At 39.3% G+C, this 8,868-nt stretch overlaps 1 non-coding gene across 1 annotated transcript; it reads left to right on the top strand.

Moving 5' to 3' along the window:
• The first annotated feature begins 8,393 nt into the window (after positions 1–8,393).
• LOC145397567 (5S ribosomal RNA) lies at positions 8,394–8,512 on the top strand. The gene has a single exon (XR_013896992.1). It is a non-coding gene; the product is annotated as a 5S ribosomal RNA (ribosomal RNA).
• The last annotated feature ends 356 nt before the right edge of the window (positions 8,513–8,868 follow it).

Raw genomic sequence — 8,868 nt, 5'->3', positions numbered from 1 at the left:
TACCCTGAAATGACTCCTTGCATTCCCATGAATTTGCTCTAAGTCGTGCATATTGTTGCACCTATATGTCTGTAGTACGCTTCTCCAGTGTTTCGAGAAATCGCAGAAGTTGATTAATTACACTTAATATTCTGGTAGAAGGAAAATGTCTAAAAAAAAAAAATACCGTGCTAAGGTAGTCCTATGTGAGATGCGGATGAATTACCTAGGCTGAAATAGTAGGAGGGAGCGACTGCATTACTGACTTGGGAAAGGTAACCCTGGCAACCAGTAGTCTAGTCCGTTGGGTGGTGGTCTTGGTGGTAGTGGTGATGGTGGAGGGAGACGGGCTGTGGCGGGTGTCGAGACACGTTTTTACTGCTGTATTTCCTCTTCCTATTTGGGTTGGGAGGGGAAACAGATTACTCGCTGAAGTATGAGGACGTAACTCTTATTCTATTCATGTTAACACCACATGGTCTGATGCAGCTTAGAAGAGATTTGAAACTATGAACGTTGTAAAGAATCTCAACATTGTTTCTTTTTTTCAACGGGAGAAAGAACGATCACTGCACGACAAAGAGGGTCATTTTTACCTAACTTGTATCAACACTGAGAGATTTTGTTTAGTCTACACTGACGTTTCCAACTGAATTGGTTGTTTATAACCTTCATTATTACCAGAAGTGCCCTTTAAGCTAAAATACATCGACCGTTGGTAGCAAAAAAAAAAAAAAAAAATCAATTTTCAGGGAAAGAAGTAGTTCTTAGAGTAATGTTATTAGTCATTATGTTCAAACACAAATGATTCAGGATATTGGTGGCTTGAATGATATGCGAATGAATGTGGTCCATATCACAGGGTATGTTGTTCGTAGCTTTCTGTCTTCAGTCTTGTTTATTCCTTGCTTTCTGGATACTACTTCACCCATGCTCAAGTGGAAGGGATTGATGATGATCATGATGATGGTGATGATAACGGACGTTCGTTATGCTGGAGCTTTATAATGAAATATAGCACAAGGTATAATCAGTGATGTATGCTCTTCGATGAAATTGAAAGGAAAATCTAACGTTCTCAGGTTTTTATGACTCATTTACAGCTGAATAAAAGCGTCACGTGTTTGTACTAAAATGTCAGAGCTTTCCCGACAGTAAGTGGGACATTGGTACATGTATCAACATTCAGACTCCTGTGCCTCACCACTAAATGAATAAGATCGTCTTACAGCTGCAACAAGATTAGTTCTTTAGGTCATATGAGGATTAAGGGAATCTTTCAAGAGAATCTATTTGATCGTTACTTCCATAAGCTAATTAACCGCTTAGCTGATTGATTACACCAGAGCTCGCAGAGCGAAAGGGAGTGCTCTATATGTGTGTGTGTGTGTGTGTGTGTGTGTGTGTGTGTGTGTGTGTGTGTGTGTGTGTGTGTGTGTGTGTGTGTGTGTGTGTGTGTGTGTGTGTGTGTGTGTGTGTGTGTGTGTGCGCGCGTGCGTGCGTGCGCGCGCGCCAACATAAGATATGGATTTTTTTCCCCAATTTTAGCAAAACCTAGAGGGCGAGTGAAGAGCCAGTCAGCAAAGGAAACATAACTCTTTTTTAGAGAAATAGGTCAAAGGTCAAGGTCACATGGCTTAATCAAATTTTGAGATATTAGAATAAAGTTTATTACCCAATTTGGAACAAACCTGGGAGAGTGGTTGAGGGTAAAAGTAGAATGGAGTGACTCAGTTCTCAGAAATCAATTAAAAGTAAAAATCACATAGCAAGGTTAAAGCTCGACCCCTCCCCCCTCCGGAGCGTGTGTGTTACCAAATCACTGAAAAGGGAGGGGAGAATACAAGTACCATTACTGAGAAGAAAATGAAAATCCTCTTCCGCAAACGAAACGAAATCTGACGCCATTATACCAAGTGTGCTGCAGTCTAACCATTTCCTATCCTTACTGGTGTACTGACTCAAAGTCCATTTACGTAATTAGTATCATTCTTGCACTTCCCGGCCGATTTTATTCAATGCAGGAGTCTTTGAACTTGAGAGGTTAGAGTTGGCATTCCTTAACTCCATCAGTATGATAGGTCTTTGCCAAGCTGAATGTAATCGTGTAGAGGTTGCAAGAATAAAAGAATAATATACATCATCATAGTGAAGGAACAAAACTAACCCTGTCAATTACCATCTTGCCTACTCTTATTCCCTCTGCCAGCTACGATGGTCATAGCTGAGCAAAACTCTTCGGTCTTAAACACCATTACAGAGGGAGTAGTAAACACCTATGATATCTTGGCTTTCTCTAAGCTGACTGTATGAGTCCAAGACTATATTCTCAGTAGTTTTTTTTTTTTTTTTTTACTTTTCTTCCACAGCAAATTATTAGCCACATTATACCTCAGTATCTTCTTGTGTGTTAACTGATGACAAATATATTGCTAAGAAAGGAATATAAAAAACATGCACGACAATGTGTAGGTGTAATGCGCATAATAAATCGTTTAAGAAGAGTTGTTACAAAGCCTCCCATGCCACTCACAATACGGTCCGTAGAAATAACTGGCATGAAGTACCTGAATATCACTGGGAAAGGTTAGGTACCGTACAGTATAATAATAATAATAATAATAATAATAATAATAATAATAATAATGATAATGAAAATAATAATAATAATAATAATAATAATAATAGTAGTAGTAGTAGTAGTAGTAGTAGTAGTAGTAATGAGAATGATAATAATAATAATAATAATAATAATAATAATAATAATAATAATAATAATAATAATAATAGTAGTAGTAGTAATGATAATGATAATAATAATAATAATAATAATAATAATAATAATAATAATAATGATGATAACAAAACAGGTTAACCCTCTCGTAGTCAGAACCACTCTAATATTTTATTCCACTAAACACCAGACAATGTTATTCAGCTGAGAGCTAGTTAAACAAGGGGGTCTGAGGCAGTTAACATTTCGATAGCAAGGGGACGGTGAAAGGTATGTGGTTAATCAAGATCAGATGTATTTTTGTTCCAGCTAACACGAGATGGTATTCTTCAGCTGAAAGGGATCCATAGAAGTCCAAAAGAGTTTGCATCTCATTAGTAAGGGACGACAAAGAGATATGTTGAGCTGCCCAGAGTCAGATGAAAAAAAGAATAAGACATGAAGGTGCGAGGTTAAGAGGTGAAATAAAAAAGAGACCAAGCTGACATTGAAATATATGAAAGCGAAATTGAAGAGCAACATATGGAATAATAAGATGAATCACTACATAATGACAACAGTAACTGAGATGAAAGCGATAGGAATGACTGAATGTCAAGAAACAAAAGGCAGGAAGTAGTAAAGGAATAATTAAGGGAGAGGAGTAGGGGAAGGAGTAGCTAAAGGAAACTCAGGAAATAGGTAAGGTAGTAATTAAGGGAAAGAAGAATAGTTAAAGAAGTAGTTAAAGGAATGTACAGGAGTTGAATGGGTGAAGAAGAAATTAAAGGAATGTACATCCCTAGGTAAATAAGTAATTACAGTACAGGAAAGAAGGAGAGTAGATAAAGGAGCAGCAAAAGGAGAGTAGGGAAGTAGGTAAAGAAATAATTAAAGGGGAGAGTAGGGACAGGAATAGTTAAAGGAACGGAAGTGAGTATGTAAAAAGGTAATGAAAAAAAAGGAAGTTAGTAGATAATGGAATAGTTAAAGGGAAGGAAGGGGACAGATAAAGGAAGTGTTGGAAATACCTGTTGTAGGAGGAAAGGTGAGAATGATAATAACAAGAAGCAAATAGCATGGAGAAACGAATACTGAATCAAAGGACAACGACGATAAATAAGACAGGAAAAACACTATCAGAGAATATGGTACGAGTGTATGAAACTGAGAAAATCATAGAGAAGAATAAATGGCAGGGAAGGAAAAAAAATGATACAATGAAAGAAAAAAGCGGGAAAAAGTGGAAGAGACGGCTCAAGGATGGGTCAAAATTAGACAAGATGTTTACTTTTGTCATTAAAAAAAATAAAAATTAAAATTAAAATCAAAAGGGACTGGACCACTCCCACAATTTAAAAATCAGTTGTGATTGCATTAAATCTGCAGGGCCTGTATTCTGCATAGTGCTTATGGTCGACCCTAGCTAACCGTCATAGCTAAGCAAATTTATGACAGTCAGTCTTATGGCCGTCGGAAGTCGTCGGCCATACCTCACTAATCCAACAACACCGTCAGCTGCTAGAACGCACCGCTCACAATTTGTCAACTTTAAATTTATGGAATAAAATAGGTTCTTGTCATTATTTTCTTGGATTTAAATTATTTTAACTTCATATTACGACTTTTGGGGAAGTTAGACATAGGAAAATAGGAATTCGTTTGTGAGAAAATGCGCTGAAACGTATTCCCGTTGAAAAGTGTGTAACCAAAAACACTGTCTGACTAGTGTAAACTTAACCTACCTTATTAATTTCATCTAATTTCATATTAGTATTTTTTTGTTGGCTAGGCTAAACTTGGTTAGGTTAAATTTTATTATATATATATATATATATATATATATATATATATATATATATATATATATATATATATATATATTTTTTATTCATATCATTATTTATTATACTTAACCTACATTACAAATATTTTCTTAAGTCCAAAGAAAGTTAAAGAAAATGTTCATTGCTATGGACAGCAATGGGACAATAACCAGTTCATCTGGGTTAGGTTGAGTTATATATTTCTATAATTTGTTTCTGGTTTATTTAATATTTTCATATTTTTTTACACTAACCTTAACCTAAAGTATTATTTTTTCGACCAGTCTAAACTTTACCTATCCCATTATTATTATTTTATTATATTTAATTATTTATTATTTAATATTTTTTAGACATCCATAATTAACCTAACCTGCTGGGGCTAGCCCTACAAGTACTGTAAAGCCCAAACTCTGCACATTGGCATTTTTCCGGTAGCAAGATAACGTAGTGTTATGATGACCTTAAGCTCCGGGGTGAGTGGGTTTCTCCTCTTGGTGTCATTCGATAAGGCGTCTCTCACAAGATTGGTGACATACAAAATACCGTCCCTGTCTAGCCGGTATCTCTTGATAAGCTCAGCATCACTGAGCTCGTTAAGCACGTCCCTTCTTCGGAAAATATTCCTCGGCTGGGGATCTGCTTGCTGTGGTGCGGCCATGTTGACACTTCTGACGGTCATAGGCGGCGTTAAGACAGGGTGAACCCGAACATACCATCGCGCGTCTTATTAGGGTCGTCCATAGGAGTTTATGGTCGACCATACGAGTTTCTGACGGAGTTATGTCTAAAATGCGCTATTTTGTTTAGATATGTACGACGGACTTAGCTATGACGGTTTGTAGAATCTGGGCCCTGAGCTTTACTTATAAGGTACGGACCAGCCTTCTTCTTTACGAGTCAGATCAGCCCTCGAATCTGACTGTACAGAGTGATCAACTGATGAGAAGGGTAGCCTAAAGGATCTCCGTCAAGTTAGAACAAACGCGCCGAAGTGAACCTCATTTCATGCTTTGTCAAACCTTAGCTCTCTTAATGCTCCTGTGACGTAATCTCGACTGAGTAAAATGCCTGTCATTAGCTGTAATAAAGTACTAGGGTTGTCCAGAGTTTGAGAGGATTCATCGAATCATTAAATATCACAAACTGAGTCACTCAGATGCAAAAAATCTTATGACTTTGGTTGAAAAAAAGACTGGAGTTTGAGTAAATCGTCTGATGTTAGCGTGGAATCAAATCGTCTTGCGTTAGCTGCAGTAAAATCGTCTAGCGTTAGTTGGAATTAATTACTAGAGAAGACACAAGCGTGAAAGGGTTAGGCATAAACAGTTCAGTATTTGACATTCATATTATCCCTTCATTACGAGTGATCCGATTGAAGGCGTCTGGCGTCAGTAGGAATACAATGAGTAAAGCGTCACCACACAGAAGGAATATAAGAAAATCCGAGTAACCTGCCTGACTAAAACTCTGTCCACTTAGCTCCTTCTGAAAACGTGAAAGTAAACTGAGAGAAAAATCCCTCATATTACAGACTTGGAGTGTCACAGAGGAGAGTCAAGCGGAGTATGGGTAAAGTGACTGGGAAAACATACGGAGAAAAACTGGGAAAAAGACAGAATACACAGTGAGAAGAGATACTGTACGAGCGAAGTGGGGAGGGAATATTTAAATGTCAAACAGGAAAGAAGTAAAGCTGTAAGGTGAGAAGAAACTGAATGGGAAAGCCAATGGAACAGACTGGGAAGAAGTGAATATTATGAGGTGAAAAAATTGACTTTGCTCCAACAGGGTATGGAGCCTAAGGGTTTACGTCCGAGAGACCGATGAGGTTTATTGCTTACATAATATCGTTCATGAGCGAAAGGCTTGTGAATTACCTTACATGACTGGACTAATTGGCCTAGCCCTGGGCCCCTGTGTTTCTGATGCCATTATGAGGACTGGGTGATAAATGGATTGACAAAATTAATAAGGCCCCACAGATAATATCAAAATCCCTAGATGATCACTGAAATATAACTGAACTCGATAATGGTCATCAAAACGAGATGCTTCAGTCCATTTAGCTATTACCAGATGCCTTAATCCCGTAAGGGGTGGCCTCAGACAAATCGCTTCCACGTAGCTCGTCTTCTGCCATTTGATGTGTGATGGACATATCTCTAAATTCGGTACCAGCAACGGTAAAATGGCTTATGTGGTTGAAAGTGTTGTAATAGAATTTCAGTAATAAAATGTAATGCATAGGCAACCATGAAACAGATGACGCGTTCTTCCAGTTTATTCCTGATATTTACAAACGATATTTTCAGATTGGGAAAGCACCCTGTAAACGGGTTAATGAGGGCTACACTAAATCCATTCAGATCGACAGCTGCCTCCTGAGCTGAATAAAATAGCCTGGTAGTAGCAGAATTTATGTGAAAAGTACGTTATCTTTGTAAATAGATTCAGCTGTAAAATACACAGCAAAGGCAGCTGAAGTGGGTACAAAGAAAGGCAAAGGACAAGAGCCTTTCTGGTCCTTTAGAGCCTGTTTTTATACGATATATTAAAACCATTATATTTCTTCAATCATTCAAGAAAATAGTAGCAAAGCATAGGAAATATGATGTGATTACTGCAAAAAAGAAAGCAGGCTGCCACAGAACCACACGCGACAAAGAAGGCAAGGAATGGCATGCCCCCGTAAGAAAGCATAGCTATGGTAATGGCTGCAGTGGAGGGAAGGAGGAAGGGAGGGGGTGTGTTGGAGGGAGAGAGATTGGGGATGATGGGAGGGAGGGAGGTGTGCAGCTCCAGGCGAGTGCATGACAGAGCAAAGTGGGAGGCCATACACTTCGACAGGTCTCTTGACGATGGGAGGCACTGGCAGGTTCAAGGTCAGGTGGAGTGTGCTTCGTTAATCACCTAATTGACTCGTAGTTTCTTATTCAAGATTATAAGAATCACCACAGGCCTTAAATGATGAAGTAACTCATCAAACGACCAAGTCTTGAAATGAATTTTAGCATGCTAATTGTGCATATGATCTGTGACCATATTATATTTCGCACCCCCCAAAAATACCAGTAAAAAAATACAACCCAAAGGGACACAGCATCGAGGAAACTGACACATGTACTGTATATCAGCATCCGATACATACATATGAGTGTTATGGTAAATAGAAAACGGGACTGGTAAAAGGATCACTTAACTTATAAAAAGATAATACAATGCGGTATAAATGAGGCCGAAAAATCGAGGGTGTGTGCCGTCGCTGAGAGTGGAGATGAGTGGCTAGCAGTAATTTAGGAACATGTAACACTACCCCTACTTCAGGCAGCGGCCGTAGACAGCAGGAAACGAGAGTGATGGGCCTGAAACCGAGATGAATATCCGGACAGTGCAGGCAATCGTCAGTGCGCCAGAAGCTTATGATAGGGTACAGATGATAATGGAAAGTTACATGTTGGTCCTATATATTGCCGGTGTGGAGCCTCTGTGGTAGAGTGGTAGAGTGTGCGTTTCGCATGCTGGTGAGCGCTGGTTCGCCTCCCGCCTGCTGTGGTTGAACCAGTGTCGCATACTTGTATGCTTGCACCCAGTCGGCTTAAGGCGGGCCGATTACACTTGGTTCACAGACTACACACACATCCAAAGCCACTACAACACTACAGTCACACTCACAAGGACTTCTCACCCTGCATCAGTCTTTACCAGACAGCCTAAGCCACTGGGTAGAGACACATTGGCTGTATCGTCCCCGCTTCGGTAGGGATAGGCCGGTCCTGCAGTGGACCTCAACGGCTGATGATGATGATATATATATATATATATATATATATATATATATATATATATATAACTAGCAAAGCGCTTCCTTTAATGCCAACGGCCATACCACGTTGAGTACACCGCTTCCCGTCCGATCAGCGAAGTTAAGCAACGTTGGGTCTGGTTAGTACTTGGATGGGTGACCGCCTGGGAACACCAGATGCTGTTGGCATCCCTACGTGTAAAGTGGGGTTGGTGGAGGATTAGTGCCCCTCCCTGTAAAACAAAATTAACTCTAAGCCCTTGGCCACCCCGTTTGGGATACATGGCGTCTGGCAATGGATGGATGGATGGATCTTCTTTTCCTTATTTAGGGTGATGTTTAGCTAATTTATTAACCTTAGGGTGCGTCATAGTAGTAGGGACTGAGTACCAGTGTACTGATGCCATGAACCTTCTCAGGGAAGGGACAGCACTGCTAGTTTCTTCCAGTCAACCAAAGAATATTACATTCATTTGACAGTGTTTAAACAAAAAGCTGGAGTTGGCAGCTGATGATATGAAGTCAAAACAGACTGATCAAAGGGG

Source organism: Coenobita brevimanus, chromosome 41 (genome assembly GCF_032717465.1).
Source record: "Coenobita brevimanus isolate Jiangsu-jjx chromosome 41, ASM3271746v2, whole genome shotgun sequence".
In the NCBI taxonomy this organism is placed as follows: domain Eukaryota; kingdom Metazoa; phylum Arthropoda; class Malacostraca; order Decapoda; family Coenobitidae; genus Coenobita; species Coenobita brevimanus.
The sequence above is the reverse complement of the archived record's forward strand: the minus strand, read 5'-3'. Positions and strand labels throughout refer to the sequence as shown.